The 17,553-nt window shown below is 39.5% G+C and overlaps 1 protein-coding gene across 12 annotated transcripts in view; it reads right to left on the bottom strand.

The window, feature by feature from the left end:
- The window catches only part of IP6K1 (inositol hexakisphosphate kinase 1), a 37,182-nt gene that overhangs the window by 18,225 nt on the left and 1,404 nt on the right, over positions 1 to 17,553 (bottom strand). For 3 of the 12 annotated variants that reach the window (XM_081525600.1, XM_081525604.1, XM_081525595.1), the window contains exon 2: positions 2,123 to 2,210. The exons of 7 other annotated variants lie outside the window; for them this stretch is intronic. The gene's annotated coding sequence lies outside the window, so the exon portion shown is untranslated. Of the gene's footprint in view, positions 1 to 2,122; positions 2,211 to 4,080; positions 5,162 to 17,413; positions 17,497 to 17,553 lie in introns of all 12 variants that reach the window. 2 more of the 12 variants (XM_081525596.1, XM_081525598.1) reach the window with 2 other exon arrangements.

The raw sequence follows: 17,553 nt of genomic DNA, 5'->3' as shown, positions 1-17,553 counted from the left end.
CAGGATGGATAAACAATGTCTTACTGTAGAGCACAGGGAACTATATTCAATACCCTGTGATAAACCATAATGGAAAAGAAAATGAAAAAGAGCATGTATAACTGAGTCACTTGGCTGTACGAGAGAAATTAACATGGTACTGTCAATCAATTATACTTCAATAAAATTTTTAAAACTTAAAAAGGAACATAGTAGGCAAGACAACATCTGAAAGACTAAAAAAGTATTTATAGAGCAGAAATATGGCTTTGCCTGTAAGAGATGACCTATTATTTTTTCTGAACCTTCTAATTATGGGCAAAATGAGCTATGCTGTGCTGTGCTTAGTCGCTAGTCGTGTCTGATTCTTTGCGACCCCATGGACTGTAGCCTGCCAGGCTCCTCTGTCCATGGGGATTCTGCCAGCATGATACTAGGGTGGGTTGCCACATCCTCCTCCAGGGGATTTTCCCAACCCAGAGATGGAAGCCAGGTCTCCCGCATTGGAGGTGAATTCTTTACCGTCTGAGCTACCAGGGAAGCAAAATCAGCTACATAATAACACTATTGCAAAATGTAAAATTTTCTTTACTCCAAAGATGCCCAGGAAACTATGCGCTATCAATACCATTCCCACTCCCCCAAACGGATCAGCATCCCTTTAAAGGTATTTATTTTAAGTTCTCCTTCAGGATATGGCTCAGATTCCACTCTCTTCAAACAAGAGTTTGATGCACACCTCTGCGTCTCCTGTGGCATCCTGTGCCAACTCTACAGCAGCAATACATTCAAAGTCCTGTCATCTATTTTGTCATCTGTCACCACCACCAAACCATTCTCTCTCAACTCCATCTCAGGTTCGAGGCAGTTCCTGGCATAGAGCAGTTCCCCCCTGCCCCCCAAAAAAAGGCTTGTTAAAATGAATTAAATAATCCGAGGAAGAGGACCACAGTGAGTAAAAGCACAACTATATGAAAACAAAATATGAAAGGAGAGTGGCAGTGCTTAGGACACGAATCAACCGCAGAAGGCTTTTCTCAGGATTCCTGGAGGTGCCCCCTATGGCAGGAGACTGTAGGTAGCAATGTCAAGTGCTTCCTGCCCTGCCTCCTCCCCTTCACCCTGGGATGGCCTCTGACCACAGATGGGATACCAAGAAGGTGCTATGCTGTCTAGTCTGTATCAGTTGGTATCTGTTTTAGGAGAGGGGGTCAACAGTGCCAAGTGCCCCAGAGGAGTTAGGCATTAGGGCCATTCCCTGGACTCTGAGTTCAACATTCTGCAGTCTTTTCTGGGATCCTCTGTAGCCTCCACAGGACCGAAAGGCAGAATTCTGTCCGATCTCCAGTCAGATCTGGACTTCTGATGTTTTGTTTCCACAGGATGTCTACATAAAGTCATGGTACTGTTTCTGGGTCTGAAATACTTTCCTGGAAATAAACATGTAAAATATACCATGTTTCTATAGCTCTGTTTTGGCATTTCTTTTTAAATAAACTGGGAACCTGAAAACGTGGACATACCCACTGGTCTACAAGGTAAAGAGCCTTGTAATGACTTACAAGTCAGAAACTTCAATTCTCCTCATGAAGACATGCCTGCTGCCAGCTCTGTGGGATATGCTGATGGAGGTGAAGGGCTTGGGCTTGCTTCGCCTACTGAGCAGTCCTGAAACTTCTAGCAAAAGCTCTGACTCTTTTTGATAAACAACCAGAGGTTGTTCTTGACGTCTGGGGTCCACCAAGGCCCACTGAAAAACCTGCGGGCTGAAAGAGCTATGGATGATGATGTCTATCTCCACTCCTCCTTTCCTAACGGAGCCCCAATGTTGTTCACGTACATTGAACAACACTGTTCACGCGTTGTTCATGTTATTCCTTGAGCCAAACCTCAAGGGAACGTGAAACTCCACTCAAGCTCAGCGAGAATCCTGAACATTACTTCATTTCTTATGAATTGACTTAGGAAAAAGCATGTGACTCTTTTTCCCAATGAGATGAGGGGAAGTTGGTCAGAGGTTCTCTGGGAAGTTATCTTGCTCTTCACACATGAGAAGGGCACCTCGTCTTCCTCAGGTTATTATTCCAGTATCTGGATGTGACACCTGAAACTACTGCAGCTACCCCATGACTCTCAAACATACCTCCCCAGGACAAGGCCAACAGGCTGCACACACAGACCAGGAAGAAGAAATCAGGGCTCCTGAAGCTGTCACTGAAGTACTGGATATCCTGTTATGTAACAAAAATAAGTTTCCCTTTATTCTTTAAGCCAGTCATATTAAGGTACTCTGTCACTTGCAGTCAAAACCATCATAAATGAAAGGACAGAAATAGTTGCATCAAAATCCCAAAGTCTCCAGTTAATACACTTTGCACATAAAGCGGTCACTAACTGTTTTCTGATGACAACAAGGAGACTTTCAACAAATGATGAACAAGCTCTCTCACTAACGACAAAGGGCATATTCTCCATAAGCCTCAAAATGAAAAATGTGCTTCTATAATCTTTCCAGTGTCCCTGAAGGCAGAGCATCTGAATTATGTCTGGTCCACAGGGCTGGTACCAAGATACTAAATAAGAATCTGACCAACAGAAAACTCATTTTCTCACATGCAGAAATGAACCTGTCCACCAAATGTTCTAATAATTAGCTTAGAACTGATTCTACCTTGCTTCAACAGGAGGCAGACCATAAAAGAGATTTATACTACTTCAAGTATATGCTATTCAAGACGTCAACAGATTCTGCAGTCTTTTCTAGACTTAAGAAACTCCCAGCATGAAGAAAAACTTGTGAATTCTTTAAAAAGCTACAAACTGTCAAAAATATCACATAACTGAAATCATGAGGTACCCTGGTTTCATTCTAGTTCATGGGGTGAACTAGAAACAAACAAAAAACTCCCTACCAGGACGTTTTTTGTTTTGTAAACAAAACCTCCAAAGGCTTTCCCAGGGGAAAACTTTGTATTAATAAATAGCACTCTTTCCCCCATGTGGCATTTTAGAAATCCTGGCCAAGTTTCGGTTTTCTGTGGAGATCTGCTCTCATGTAAATGTGTTTCCAAGTTACCAGTCTTGTCTGCTTTCCAGGTAACATTCAATAAGGCTTTTCTCTGGAAAGGTGGAATCCCTACAGATATAGACCTCTATGCTGGCAAGGGTTGGCTTCCTGGATGTCAAGGAAAGGAATGAAGAACTGTGCTTAAGCATTACAAAATAGTCACTTTTTCCCTCCTATTTTTTGGCCACCCGGAACGGCATGCAGGACCTTAGTTTCCCAGTTAGGGATGGAACCCATGCTCCCTGCAGCGGAAACACAGTGTCTCAACAACTGAACCGCCAGGGAAGACCCACAAAATAGCCACTTCAATTCCACTACTCACGCAGACCCAGGACCCACAGGTGTGGAAGAACTTGAGGGGCAGAAAGCTGGCATTTATTAAAAACATTTCCAGGACTCAAACAGGCTCCCACACTTTCCCCAGTCATCCTCATGGCCCTTTGCTATGACTGACAAATATGCAGAGTGAAAAGCAATTGCAGTTAGTATTGAATTCCTATAGCCTAATTCTTTGACATTAACGTCTGCAGTGGCATTCACTCAGATTCAGAGTTGAAAGGAAATGTACTATTTTCTTTCCTCTCTATACCTTTTTGTCCTTGGCATAAACAAGGCATTTCTCATTTGGAGGCATTAAAGACTATGAAAAGAAAGTAACTACAAGGAGGAACATTCTCTGGGTTTTGGAAGGATCCTAAGGAAATTGTCTTAATCTGTTTTGGCTGCTGTAGCAGAATATCACAGACTGAATGACTTACAAACAACAGAAATTTGTTTCTTAGCTCCAGAGGATGGTAAATTCAACAACACAATGGCAAATTTGATGTTTGGTGAGTCACTGTGTCCTCATATGGTGGAAGGGGTGAAAGGGCTCTCTGGGGCCTCTTTTATAAGGGCACTAATCCCATTCATGAGGGCTCCATCCTCATGACCTAATCACCCCAAAGGTTCCCCTTCCAAATACCAACACATTGGAAATTAGCTGTCAACACATGAATCTGGAAAACAAACATTCAGTCTAGAGCAGAACTCACAATCAGTGTTTCAAGCTCTGCTGCCACAGTATCTACGCTTTTTCTGATTAGACTTCACCATTTCTGCTGCAACTTGGTAGACTATTTTGGTGAGGAAATCTTGTTTTTGTGAAAAGGAGACTGTTATTTTCTATGAAAATAGTTGTAGCTTTCTGGGTATTAGCTTGAAAATTACTTTACTTTAAAATGTTTAAAAATGAGAAAATTCCCTCTGTGGGAACATGATACATTTCTGTATTTAGTAGTAAAGTTCCTTTTTGATGAACACAATCTTAAATAATGAAAACTAATCAACAATATTCTCTAATATTATGCACTAGAGTAGACAAGACCACTTGTCCTGATTATCGTGTCATTTTCACTGGGTTGTTTGTACTGTGGTCTGAATCAGGCTCTAGGGGAGGCAGGAAAAACATAGCACCAAGTTAGGCTTTGGTTTGCCAAAACAGATTCTCTGGCAAATGGTAAGTTTTGGGTTTGGCAAAATCATGTGGTGATTAAAATTACATGACTCCTACACCCTAAATACCAGATGCTGTTTTAGTCCTTTTTTGTCTTATCATAGAAAGACAGTCTGTGCCCTAATGAAAGGACCACTGGTTTGGTTTGCAGGGTTTTCAGCAACAGCTGCACTTTCTTCAACACTGTCACCAGCCTCACGAGCAGAGCAAAAATCTAACACCTGGGGATGAGAAGCAGCAGATATTCTTCACAAATGTGGATGCTGGAGTAAGAGTGGCTTAATCAGCAGCAATGTCCTCCAAATATCCTGGTGACTGATGTTCAGAGAGGAAACAGTCTGTGTGAATCAGTTCTTTCAGATCACTGGCAGTTTATATTAAAATGGTTAAAATTCTGTCACTTATGACTGGACTGCTTCCCCAGGGTTCCACTGCTCTGCCTATGAGTTTGTGCACCACCAGCTACAGAAGTCTCTGTTTGTCCTTCATTTTCTTTAGAAAGCTCTGGTTCCACATTTTACTGCATAAAATGGGAAGGCTATTTTTTAAAAGAACTTGCTGAGATTCTCAAGGTGAATTTTTTTCACTGGTAAACAGCAACAAATGCAAATCAATTTGCCCTGTAAAGACATTAGTTAACATTAGTTAGACTGACCTTCCGGTTATAGTAACTAACTTCTTGAACATATAATTGAACTCTGACATGAATTATGTCTCTATTCAAATAAAATAAAGTTTCTCATATTGCTGATTTTAGCATTTTCCTTTTTCAAAGCGAAAGCTGTTGTGAGGTAAAATGATTATCAGGTGTTATTATGGCTTGTAAATTAATAATTGGAATATTTAATTTTATAAAAAAATTAAAAGGGGTAAATTGTGGTATATTCATACAGTGGAATACTACAGAGAAATGAAAAAGAACCAATACTGCCAAACACAGCATAGAAGAATCTCACAGGTGTGATGTAGCAAGAAAGAGTCTAGATACAAGAGGCCATGTGCTGTGATTCTATACATATATGAAATTCAAAATGATAATGAAAATCACAACAATGGTTTCTCTAGGAAAATACTAATTGAGAAGGGACATGAAGGTAGAGGTGACAAAGATGAGCACTGTACATATGCACTGAGCTGTGTGCCTAGATTTTTGAACTTTACTATAAGTCAGAACTTAAAAGGGAAAAAAGAAAAAGAAGAGTAGTCCTCTACACCAGCAGAATACATTAGAAAATGAAAAATATTTAAATATATTCCATTTACAACAGCAACCAAAACTATATACAGTACCTATAAATCTTTAAAAATTATTACAGATGAATAATAAAACTTTACTGAAGGACCTAACAGAAGACATAAATACACCATATTCATGGGGTGTGGGGCTCAACAGTGAAATGCAATGCAATGTCAATAAAAATTCCAAGAGAGTTTTTTTGACAAACTTGACAATCTGACTTTATATTCACATGGAGGAGTAAAGAGTAAGGAATGTCGCTAAACAGCAATGTCAAAGAGTAATGAAAGATGATCTGCCCTCCCCAATAGCAAAGCTCCTTATGAAATTATAGCAATTAAGACAGAGTATGGTATTTTGCAAAGAGAGGCAAAGAAATCTTAGGATCAGACTTGAGAGTGGATATGTGTAACTGAAGTAGCATTTAAATACCCATTTAATCAATTGAAAAAGATGACATATTTCATAACAGGCTACACACAGATAAAATTCTATCCTTACCTCCAACTACACTCCAAAATAAATTCCCAACATACAAATGTGCAAAATAAAGCTTGAGGGTAATTAGAAAAAACTTTAAATGCCTTTTGACAACAGATTAGGTAAAATTCCATAAGACATAAAACACACAAACCACAACAGGAAACACTGATGAATAAGACCACATTAAAAAAAAATGTTAATTGTAACAGCTTTTATTGAAGTATAATTTACAAACCATAAAATTCACTTAAGTGTACAATACAATGATTGTTAGTAAATTTACAGAGTTGTACAACAATCCCCACAACCTAATTTTATAGTATTTCTATCACTTCAACAGACCCCTCATACCCACTCGCAATCGCCCCATTCCTACAACCAGCCACAATAAAATTAGTCTTTTTTGTATAAGAGAATCATAAGTAAAGATAAAAGTCAAAGAACAGGTATTTGCAATATTGATAATTATCAAGAAAATCAGTAAACAATATATGAAGAATCCCTATAAATAAAAGTGGAAGAAAATAAGAAAATGGAAAAAAAGATGAAGCTCAGTGGCTAATAAACATGTGATTAAATGCCCCTCTTCACAAATACTAGAGAAATGCAAACTTAAACAGGAAACGATTTCAATTCTATAAGACTGGGAAAAATAAAAAGTATAAACATCCCAAGCACTGGCCAGCCAGGCAGAAATGGCTTCTCTCATTATGATGATGGAAACACAAAACCAAAGCTGTGTGCCCTCCACAACCCAGCATGTATCCAAGAGAGCAGGTTCAAAAACGTTCACTGCAGCATTGCTGTAACAGAAAAATGGCCATTGACCTAAAGGTCTATCAGTGGGAGAATGGATAAATGAATGAGTGTATTCATAAATTGTACAGTTCCGAATTAATAATCCACATGTGTCAACATGAATACATTTCAAAACAAATTGGAAAAAGCATGTTTGGAAATATTTCTAGTATGCTATCATTGTAAATTTTTAATACATAAAACACCATACATGAATTTATGGACACATATGTGTATTAACAAGAACAATGATGTGGAATGGAAGAATGTGCATCAACTTTACAGGAGGAAAGGAAAGGAGGAGACTGGTTATCTAGGAAGAAAAGGGAACTTCAGCTCTTTTAATAATTTTTTATTTCTTTTTTAAAAAGTCTGAAACAAATATGGCAAAATATTAACATGTTCTAATCTCTGTGCCCAGTACACCAGTATCATTCTCTGAACTTGTATATCTTTAAACAAAACAAAAAGCTTTCACAGTGCTAAAAGCCTGATGTTAATACACAGTAAATGACAGAAGAACATGCTAGCAATGGTTCCAAAGTAGGGCATGAATACCTGAAATTGGGTGAAGTGAAAGTTGCTTAGTCGTGTCCAACTCTTTGCAACCCCCATGGACTACAGAGTCCATGGAATTCTCCAGGCCAGAATATTGGAGTGGGTAGACTTTCCCTTCTCCAGGGGATCTTCCCAACCCAGGGATCGAACCCAGGTCTCCCGCACTGCGGGTGGATTCTTTACCAGCTGAGCCACAAGTGAAGTCCAAGAATACTGGAGTGGGAAGCCTATCCCTTCTCCAGGGGATCTTCCAGACCCAGGAATCGAACCGGGGTCTCCTGCATTGCAGGCAGATTCTTTACCGACTGAGCTATGAGGAAAGCCCTAATTGGGTAGAAAACCTTAGAACTCCTTGATCTGTCTTCCTCACTTGGCTGTCAAGCACCACACTCTCCTCATTCTCCTGGTACTCAATCTACTTTGCTGGTTCTTTCTCTTCTTCCCACACTTTTAACACTGGAGGCCTCGGGGCTCAGTCTTTGGTCCTCCTTTGTTTAGGTACACTTTCAGTTCAGTCCTCTTTCTGGGACACCAAATTCATATAACTGACTCCCTATTTGATCTAGGAAGTTTAAATTTAACATTGCCAAGATAGAACTCATCTCCCCAAAGCCCCAAAACCTCTCCACCTGCAGTCTTACCCATCCCAACTCCACCTTTACAGCTGCTCTCACAAAAATCCTGACAGTCATTCTTGACTCCTCTCTTTCTCTCAAACCCCATCTCAGTAGGCTATCATGTAATCCTACTGAATCTATCTTCAGAACATGTCCAGATACAGCTACTTACCATCTCCAGTGCTACCACCTAGTATGATCACCAACACCTCCCCCCTCCTCACTGGCGTTCCAGCTTCCATCATGGCCCTCCTGCAGCCTGTTCTCAACACAGCAGCCAGGGGCTCTGTTAAACTGACAGTCAGAGCATGTAACTTCTCTCTTCAAATCCCTGCAATGGCTCCTGTCTCACCCAAGGCCTTGCCATAACCTTCAAGTTCTGCAGTCTTCCCCACACCCATTTTCCCTCTAATCTGATTCCTACCCTCTTCCCCTTTGCTTATTACCTCACTCTAAGTCACACTGGCTAGACACACAGGGAGAGTCCTACTCTGGGGTCTCTGCACCAGCCATTCCTTCTGTCTGGACCATTCTTCCCCCAGATATCCAAGTGGCTAACTCCCTCACCTCCTTCGCTCAAATCTCTCTCCATGAGGTCTACCCTAACCTCCCTAAGTTTAAACTGCAAACTCATCTGAATGTTCTATCTTCCTTACTCTGCTCTTTTTCTTTTTTTCATGGCATGTTCTATGTTTTATTTATTGATAATGTCTATAGTTTATTAATGATGTCAGATTCATGACGGAAAGCATATTTTTTCACTATATATTACCCAAAATGTCCAGCATGTGGTAGTGACACAATAAAAACAGATGAATAAACAGATGTATGTATATGATGTATATAACAGATGTGTACAGCAGTAAAAGTACGTGACATATGAAAAATGTTCATGACAGGACAAGATTTTTCTCTTTCTCTTTTTTTGTTTACTATTAGGATTGTAAGTCAAAAAAGTTTACAGACTTCTAACCTAGGGCTACCAAAACCAGAACAAAGAGTTAACGTGGCTTTACAGAGAAGAAAGTATGATAACCAAAGGATAGAATTCCAAGCCAAAGAAAGAGAACGTAAAATTCTCTGTTTTGACTCTAAAAAGAGTTGATATATGAAAAATGAGGTTTAAATGTACCTGGATAAAAACGGCAATTAACAGAAACTAAACAAGATATGTAAGAAAAAAAGAAGATAGCCTATGAGGAAGATCGTAAGATCATTTTTATTACTAATACAAAAGAGAAACAAGGGGTGAAAAATCAGACAAATATACAGAAAATCTCAATTATAAAGAATAAACCATCTCAAAGAACTTAAACTAAATTTAGGAGATATAACTAGTTTTGCTTGTTTTAATTCAACAACACAGCAAGCCTAGAAAGTGGCAATGAATAAAAGCCCTGGCAAAGACAGAGAAATTCCAATCAGATATGGTGGAGAATAAGGTACAAACTATTTTAAGAACTAGGAAGGCATTGTCTTCACAGAAAGAGAAAGACAATACCTGGTCACCAAGTTTGTCCAAGTTTTTTAGCTGGCGGGCACAGACACTCCAAAATGCATATCAGCAGACGGGCACTCTAAGGAGCTGGTTTAGAGTTGGTAATTTTGTGGCCAATGTATTTTTATAGCCTCAGACTAATCACCTGAGTTTGGTATGCAATCTTTTTATAAAAAGAAGTATCCTTGGTTATCTTCACACTGCACAGGTATATTTGTAAATTTCCTCATATTTACATTAAAACTGGTTCAGAAATCCAGTATTTCTACTTCTAAAACTAAATATACTCAAGCACTAAAAGTATAATGCCAAAGTATCATGCCCTTAAAACAAAGCATATGAAATGTATTTAGTCTTTTAAAAGTCTATAAAAAGTAATTTAAACTTGGTAAGGCAAGAATGCTAAGTAAAATTTTGGCAATAATGCAATAATCTATCTTTGGTTTGTTTTTTACTCTCCAAGGGAAAAACAGCAAAATCACTCAACTGAAAAGAACACAATGGACAGATAAGTCACTCTCACAGAAAAGAACAACACATAAAGCTCTGGACTTTCATGAAAACGTGTTTCTAACTATTTCAGAAATAAAAAGCTGATTCAGACTCTAAGAGGAAAAGATACTCTCAAATACTTTGAAATTCAAGGACAAAAAAAACTACACAGCTGAAAACTAACATGAAAGCATTTATGTTTTCTAAAGGATATAATCAAGGGAAACTAATGTTTTCTTAAATTCAAGTCAATTCTTTTATTAATACGTATTAGACTATAAGGGGCTTCCCATGAGGCTCAGTGGGTAAAGAATCCATCCGCCTGCAATGCAGGAGACGCAGGCAGACACAAGTTCGAATCCCAGGTCAGGAAGATCCCCTGGAGGAGGGCATGGCAACCCATTCTAGTATTCTTGCCTGGAGAATCCCATGGACAGAGGAGCCTGGTGGGCTAGAGTCTACACGGTCACAAAGAGTCAGACACGGCTAAAGTGACCGAGCACGCACGCATGAGACTGTAGGTGCTGATAAGATTAGTTATACTTATGAGGGTGAAAGAGAACAGTCCTCCTTCCTTCACACCCCAAGATGCTCACAAACCTCACCTCTGAGGAAGACGGAAACATAGAGAACATTCTTGAGGTAAGTATAGCTGCCAATCTGATTGCCCTTCCAATCTACCAGGGACTGGGTCATCCCTCACCTAGAAACCAGAAATATGTGCAAAGACCTAGAGCAATCTGGGAGGTCTGAAATAAGAGGAAGGGGAAAAAAGGTTTAAAGGTATCCATTTTGTTTATCCTCAGAGAAGAGGTTGCTTAGACATCTGGGTCCTATCCAGGAGCAAGGGACCCTGTGGCACCCTTCTGAGGATACCAGGCTGAGAGCAAACAGGTTGAGTTCCACTTTACACACACACACACATACATATACATATACTTGTGCTTAGTCGTGCAGTCACGTCTTACTCTTGGTGATCCCATGGACTGTAGCCGGCCAGGCTCCTCTGTCCATGGGATTTCCCAGGCAAGAACACTGGACTGGGTTGCCATTCCCTTCTCCAGGGGATCTTCCCAAGCCACGGACTGAACCCGAGTCGCCTGTATCTCCTGTATTGGCAGGTTCTTTACCACTGAGTCATCAAAACAAATTATTTCTTTTGCTTTTGTTTTTTCATTTTGTTTTGTTTTCTTGGGCCATGCCATGTGGCATGAGAGATCTTAATTTCCCCGACCAGGGATCGAACTCATGCCCTCTACAGTGAAAGTGCAGTTTTAACCACTGGACTGCCAGGGAAGTCCCCCCAAAGCCAAATTATTTAAATGTTCTAATTTTTCATCTGGGCAGTTGTTTAGGTATATACAGGTGTAAAACTCATCAAATTTTGTGCACTTTATAAATATTTTATACTTTAGTAAGTTACTTTAAAAGGAAACAAAAATTTAACAGGGAAAAACCAATCATTTGAGGGGAAAAAGAAATCTGTGCTTAAACTAACACTGGAAGGCAGAGTTTATCTAGCATGAAAAGGCACAGGCACTGTCTGAGCAATGACACTCCCTGGCTGTGTGGCCTGAACATTGCATTCAGTTTCCTCAAATGTAAAGTGAATGTACTGTTACGTGTCTCATGGGTCTATTAAAAAAGAAATTCCTCCTCCTTTATCCACTTAGTTATTCAAAAAAAGGAAAAAAGCCATGAAGACCAGGGGCTATAGATTCCAATCAAACGAGGAACGTTACATACTAGTTCTCTCTTTGAACAAACTATAAAAAATACAGTAAACTAAAAATAAAAGATAGCTCAAAATTTTACTAAAAGGCTCTCTTAAAGAAGCAGTACTTCAAGAGTAATTTTCTCGCTTCAGTCCACTCCCACATGAAAGTTTCATTCATCTTCAATACCCACCTTACCTTCCATTCAGAAAATAGCATTTTAGCAATTCCGTAAGAATCAGTGTTACTCTTTAGGAGATTTGAGACGCTTTAAAAGAGGATGCTGATAGTCAAGTTCTCAGCTGTAAAGAACTAGTCACCGAACACTGGCACAAGAAGTCAATGAAACAGAATTCAATCTGCCAAACATAGGTATGAATATGCAGTGTAGAAATGACTTCAATGGGACGGGGTGTTAGGGATGAATACTCATCACCAAAAGCACTGCTCACTGCTCCCAGAAATTATAATCTAAAATACTTAGCTAGGACTCTCTGGTTGGTGCTAGTTGTCAAACAGCACCCACAGAAGATCATCAGACAAAGAAGAGTCAAGCTTTAAAAAAAAAAAAAAAAAAATTGCATATGAATTAAAATTAATCCACATGTATACCTTTTTTTTTTAGGCAGCAAAATACCAGCCACATGACCAACAGTCTAAAGAGGCAGTACCAATTGCGGTAACTGAGCTTGGTTACTTACAAAGGCGCAAATCACCATGGCCAGGCTCCACAAAGAGTTGCAGGATGAACCCTGTGCATGACCAGGAAGCCTCCTAACCTGCATCAATTAACAGAAACCCAGAATCGTGACAAGTAACTGAAGCTCTTCTAGAAGCTCGTGTCTCCTTGCAGTAGTTTCTAATTATTCCAACTTTCCACTTCAACAGAATGCTCATTCGTTTCTGACTTAGTATGGGTATATCTGGAAATCTGGCAAAAAAACAGAAAATAAGGCTTCGAGCCAAGAACTACAAGGAGGAAGAATAACAAAACTGGGCCCAGAGTCCATAGAACTGTTCAATTTTCTCCTCAATAGTGTCTGTGTGATGTAGTCTGGGAGTCAGGGGAATTCTACTAATAGATATTTACCAGAGAAATGAAAATACGTACACACAAAGACTTGTATGAGAACATTTATTACATCTTTACTCATAAGAGCCAAAAACTAGAAACAACCCAAACGCCTATCAGCAAACAATATGGTCATAAAAAGGAATACTATTCAGCAATAAAAAGGAAGACACCAAAACAGATGAATCTCAGAAACATCATACTAAGCAAAAGAAACTAGATCCTCTGAAAGAAAATATAAATCAATTTCCAGTACTCACAGTTATGTTCTATAAAGTCACTGAAAAAAAAAAAAAAAGTTAGTGAATACTGAGGAAACAGACTATTCTGTTCCCTAGAGGAAACAGAGTTAAGTTTCTGTGAGCCTCTGGTCACAGCATTTCCACCAACCAATCAATTTCTAACCTTTCAGAGCTACATACATATAATATATAACCTTGTATGTATATTACTGTTTAAAGACACTTTATTAAATATATAGTTGACTCATTAACTCTGAACTCTCAGCCAACTGCACTATAACTCAGACCTGAACAAACCTTATCTAACACGTGTATTTTCTTCATAAGGCGCTTCACATCCTTCTTATACTTAAGATTAGGCAGCACTCCAGCTTTGGTTACTTGGGAGCCATTTTAACCAGAGAAATTATCCATACAAAACACAAAAATATGAAAAATCATGCCACTAAACAGACCACGAAAAGAACACCTATTTACAGAGCGAGTATCCCCCAATTTTCGAAAATTCACTTTACGCCACTTTGTTTTTATGAAAGACCGACATTAGTACTGCTTTCACTAACCAAAACAGATCCAAAGAGCATTTTCACTTTTATGAAAAGGCAGCAAGTGCAAACAGCATTCAGTCTTTGTTTTGCAGGGAGTCATTACAGAGGCAGAGTACCCCCAGAGCAGCGAGAGCGGCACTGCCAAGCTCCTTTCCTGGGAACTACACTCAGCATCTCAAGCTGCTCCAGCTCTGAACTGTCTGTGAGCATCTGTGAGTTATCTTGATTTAAACTGTGCGTCAGTCAGCAAGATGAGTCCTAAGGTAATTGCTTTTTTCACTTTATGTCATTTTGGCTCACGAAAGGTTTTATAGGCGCACTCTACTTTCACCCGAAATCAAGGCAAATCTGTACTACAGCTGAAAAAAGGCAGCAGAGTGGCACCTTGTTCCCCTTCAACTTCCCTAATTTACTGCCAGCTAGCCACTGATGTAAATACATCATTTACCAACCAAGAAGTTTATAATACACTGTTGACTGCAACAAGGTACCAATTAGGATGTCCTGCATGATCTCATTTTTGTAAAACTTACAAAAAATCACTTGAAGAAATACGGTCGAACAATAAAACACTAACGGTGAAATTATGGATGGTCCTTTGTTTTTATTCCTCATTACTCATATATTATCTTTTTTTAAACTAGTGAATATACATTACTGGTAAGTTACTTTTTATAACAGCTTCAAGATATCACTCACACAGCATACAAGTCACCCATTTAAAGTGTATAATTCACGGGACTTTCCTGGTGGTACAGTGGTTAGGACTCTGTGCTTCCACCACAGGGAGCACGGGTTCAATCCCTGATCAGGGAACTAAGACCCCACATGCCACACAGCATGGCCAAAAAAAAATAAAATAAAAAATAGAGTGTACAATCCAAGGGCTTTTAGTATATAGAAGTTATGTGTAACCATCACTACAGTTTTAGAACATACTCATCACCTCTCATCTCACCCCAAGCCCTAGGCAACCACTCATCTACTTCCTATCTCTGTAGATTTGCCTCATCTGGATATGTTTTTTAAATGAAATCATATAATATGTGACCTTTTGTGTCTGGCTTCTTTCACTTAGCGTGTTTCCCAGGTTCAGTCATGATGAAGTATATTTTGGCACCTCACTCCTTTTTATTGCTAAATGCTATTCCATTGTATACATAAAATATGTATATACCATATTTCATTTATCCATTATCAGTTGACAAACATTTGGGTCGTTTCCCCTTTGGTTATTATGAATGATACTGCTATAAACATTCATATATAGGTTTTCGCTTGTACATGTTTCCATTTTTCTTGGGTAGATAACTAGGAGTGGAATTGCTGATAACTCTAACCATTTGAAGAACTGCCAGACTATTTTCCAAAGTGACTGCATCATTTCACATTCTCACCAGCTGAGTATAAGGACTCTGAGTTCTCCACATCCTCACCAACACTTCTCATTATTTAACTTTTTGATTACAGAGTTAAGTTGCTTGTAAGTGTTCATTCGATCATAACAGGCTCAGATTTTTATGGTCTTCAAGGTACTCTTATTTCCTGACATCAAAATTTAGATTTGAAAAGAGTCCAGTCCTAGGCCTGCTCCCTAGCCTGCTCACCTTCTGGAAAATGAGGGGACAGGAATAAATGAGCTAAATCCCCACCCACAAATAAAAACTTTTACAGGAGAGATGAGATTTTCTAAGTATTCAAAAAACAAAGTCTCTATCAGGGATCCAGCACTGAAATGAACATATGTTCCCATCAAAACTCATTTGCAATGCCTCTTCCATAAACCCAACTTCAAACTGTAATAGCAGCAAACATGAATGAGAGTCTCAATCTATCACCTCTTGTAAAAGAACCAAGATTGCTTAGGTTTTCCCACACAGAATTCGTTGCTTAAATCCTGCTGTAGTACAGGAAGAGAAATGAAATCTGATTTAAGATCGGGGCAAAAGCATAGATCTACTGGTGCAAACGTACAAAATGCCTCTCTGCTCCAAGCCAGAGACAGCTCTACCTGGCATCCCCAGCTCTACCCATCACTGCTCCTTACAGTTTCAGGGCAGGACTGGGAGGACAAGCTACAAATACTACTGACACGTTTACAGCAGCCCAAGGTGTCAGTGAGAAGACCCAACCAAGAAGAGAGTCTAAGAATCTCAATGCTATGCTCACCCAATACATGTTTTCCGAGAGTCAAAAGTAGCCAGGAAGCGGGGTGACCCACACAGCCATTTCTGAGACGCAGAATCACTCTCTATTGTTGGGCTTCAGTTCTGCACAAGTCCTGCCTCTTATAGAATGATGGGCCTCCGAGCGGTGCTAGAGTGCAAGCCCTCCGGGCAGTGTAGGAGGTGGAGATCCATGGTGAAAGGCTCATTTCTACCTGCCTATTCCCTCCAATTCCCTGTTTAATTAGAGGGTGTTTCAACTCAGGCACATTTAGCACATTTTTGTGAACATTTAGTTCTCATCTACTATACGCAGGTACAAGAAGACACAAAACTACAATCTCTGCAGGAAAGGTGTTAGGTCTAATCAGAAAAAAAGGCTATTCTTAAAAGAGTATATACTGTGTTATTGTTTTTAATAAGGGCAATAATGCCACTGCAGTTCAGAGGGAGTAGAGTATTCCCAAGGACAAGAATGTTTTGGGGAGTGTTTCATAAAGGAGGTAGGAAGGACCTGATCTGGACTTGAGAAAAGAGAAGTGAAACTGAAGGCAAAGGGTATCCCCAAGAGGGGCAAAAGGAAATGGATTAGTTGGCAACAGGATCTGTGTAAGAAAATATCACACATGGAATGATTTCCAAACCATTCAGGTAGTGAGGATTAGGACAAACCTGGGAGAGGTGGGTTGGGACCAGCTGGGCAACAGCACCTTAAATGCCACCTTAGGACATCAGATCTCATCCTATACGCCTGCAGTAGTTTTGACTCATTAAGTCTGTTGCTCATAATAGTTAAACATGCTGACACTTACAGATGAATTATGTACATACAAAGTTAAAGTAGATGGAAGGTCCGCTATTCTAATATCCCTACTTATTTGCACTTAAAAATGCCCAGCACAGAAGTACTGCTATTAGCTATCTCTGAGTAACAAAATAGGCTTAATCAAGCAAGCACCATCTAATACTCCCAAGTATTCACAAGGCAGTAAAAACATTTTAAAAAGGCAATAAAAGTTCTTGGCTATTCTGTAACTTCCTTGGGGCAACAGTTCTAACACAGAGTTAGACTATGAATGAACTGTAATGGACCCCTGAATCTAAAATTGCATGCAAAAGTTAGAGTAGTTGACTAAGGAAGAGATCTGTTCTCTTTCTACATCTCAAAGATACCCAAAACAGACTAAGAGCCTAACTTAGGGTTTTCACAGAAAACAACAAGCATTTAACCCGGTGGCAGCCTTAACTTTCTAAAGGAAGTGTTAATCAGAGGGGAATTGGGGGGAAGTTAGCTTGAGTCCATTTTGAGAAGCTCCTAATATTTTCGTGTCTTCCTTTCTTGTAAAGAACTGCCCAAGCAACGAACTGGTCTCACCAAAATGAAAATTCATTCACGATTCAAAAAATGGCCCAAGGGAGGGTAAAGAAATACCTAAAGACTACTCACTCAACTTCTCTCTCTCCTCACAAGGCAAACAGCAACAGGCCACCAGCTGCCTCTGGTTTCAGCATCTTCTCCAAAAGCATCTCCTGACCAAAGGGATAGTTTCTTGCAAAATTAAACATTCTGAGGTGATAAGATCCTGA

The sequence above is a fragment of the Giraffa tippelskirchi genome, chromosome 9, assembly GCF_054371585.1.
Source record: "Giraffa tippelskirchi isolate mGirTip1 chromosome 9, T2T-mGirTip1v1.2.pri, whole genome shotgun sequence".
Taxonomy (NCBI): Eukaryota; Metazoa; Chordata; class Mammalia; order Artiodactyla; family Giraffidae; genus Giraffa; species Giraffa tippelskirchi.
This window is presented reverse-complemented; position numbering and strand designations above follow the sequence as displayed.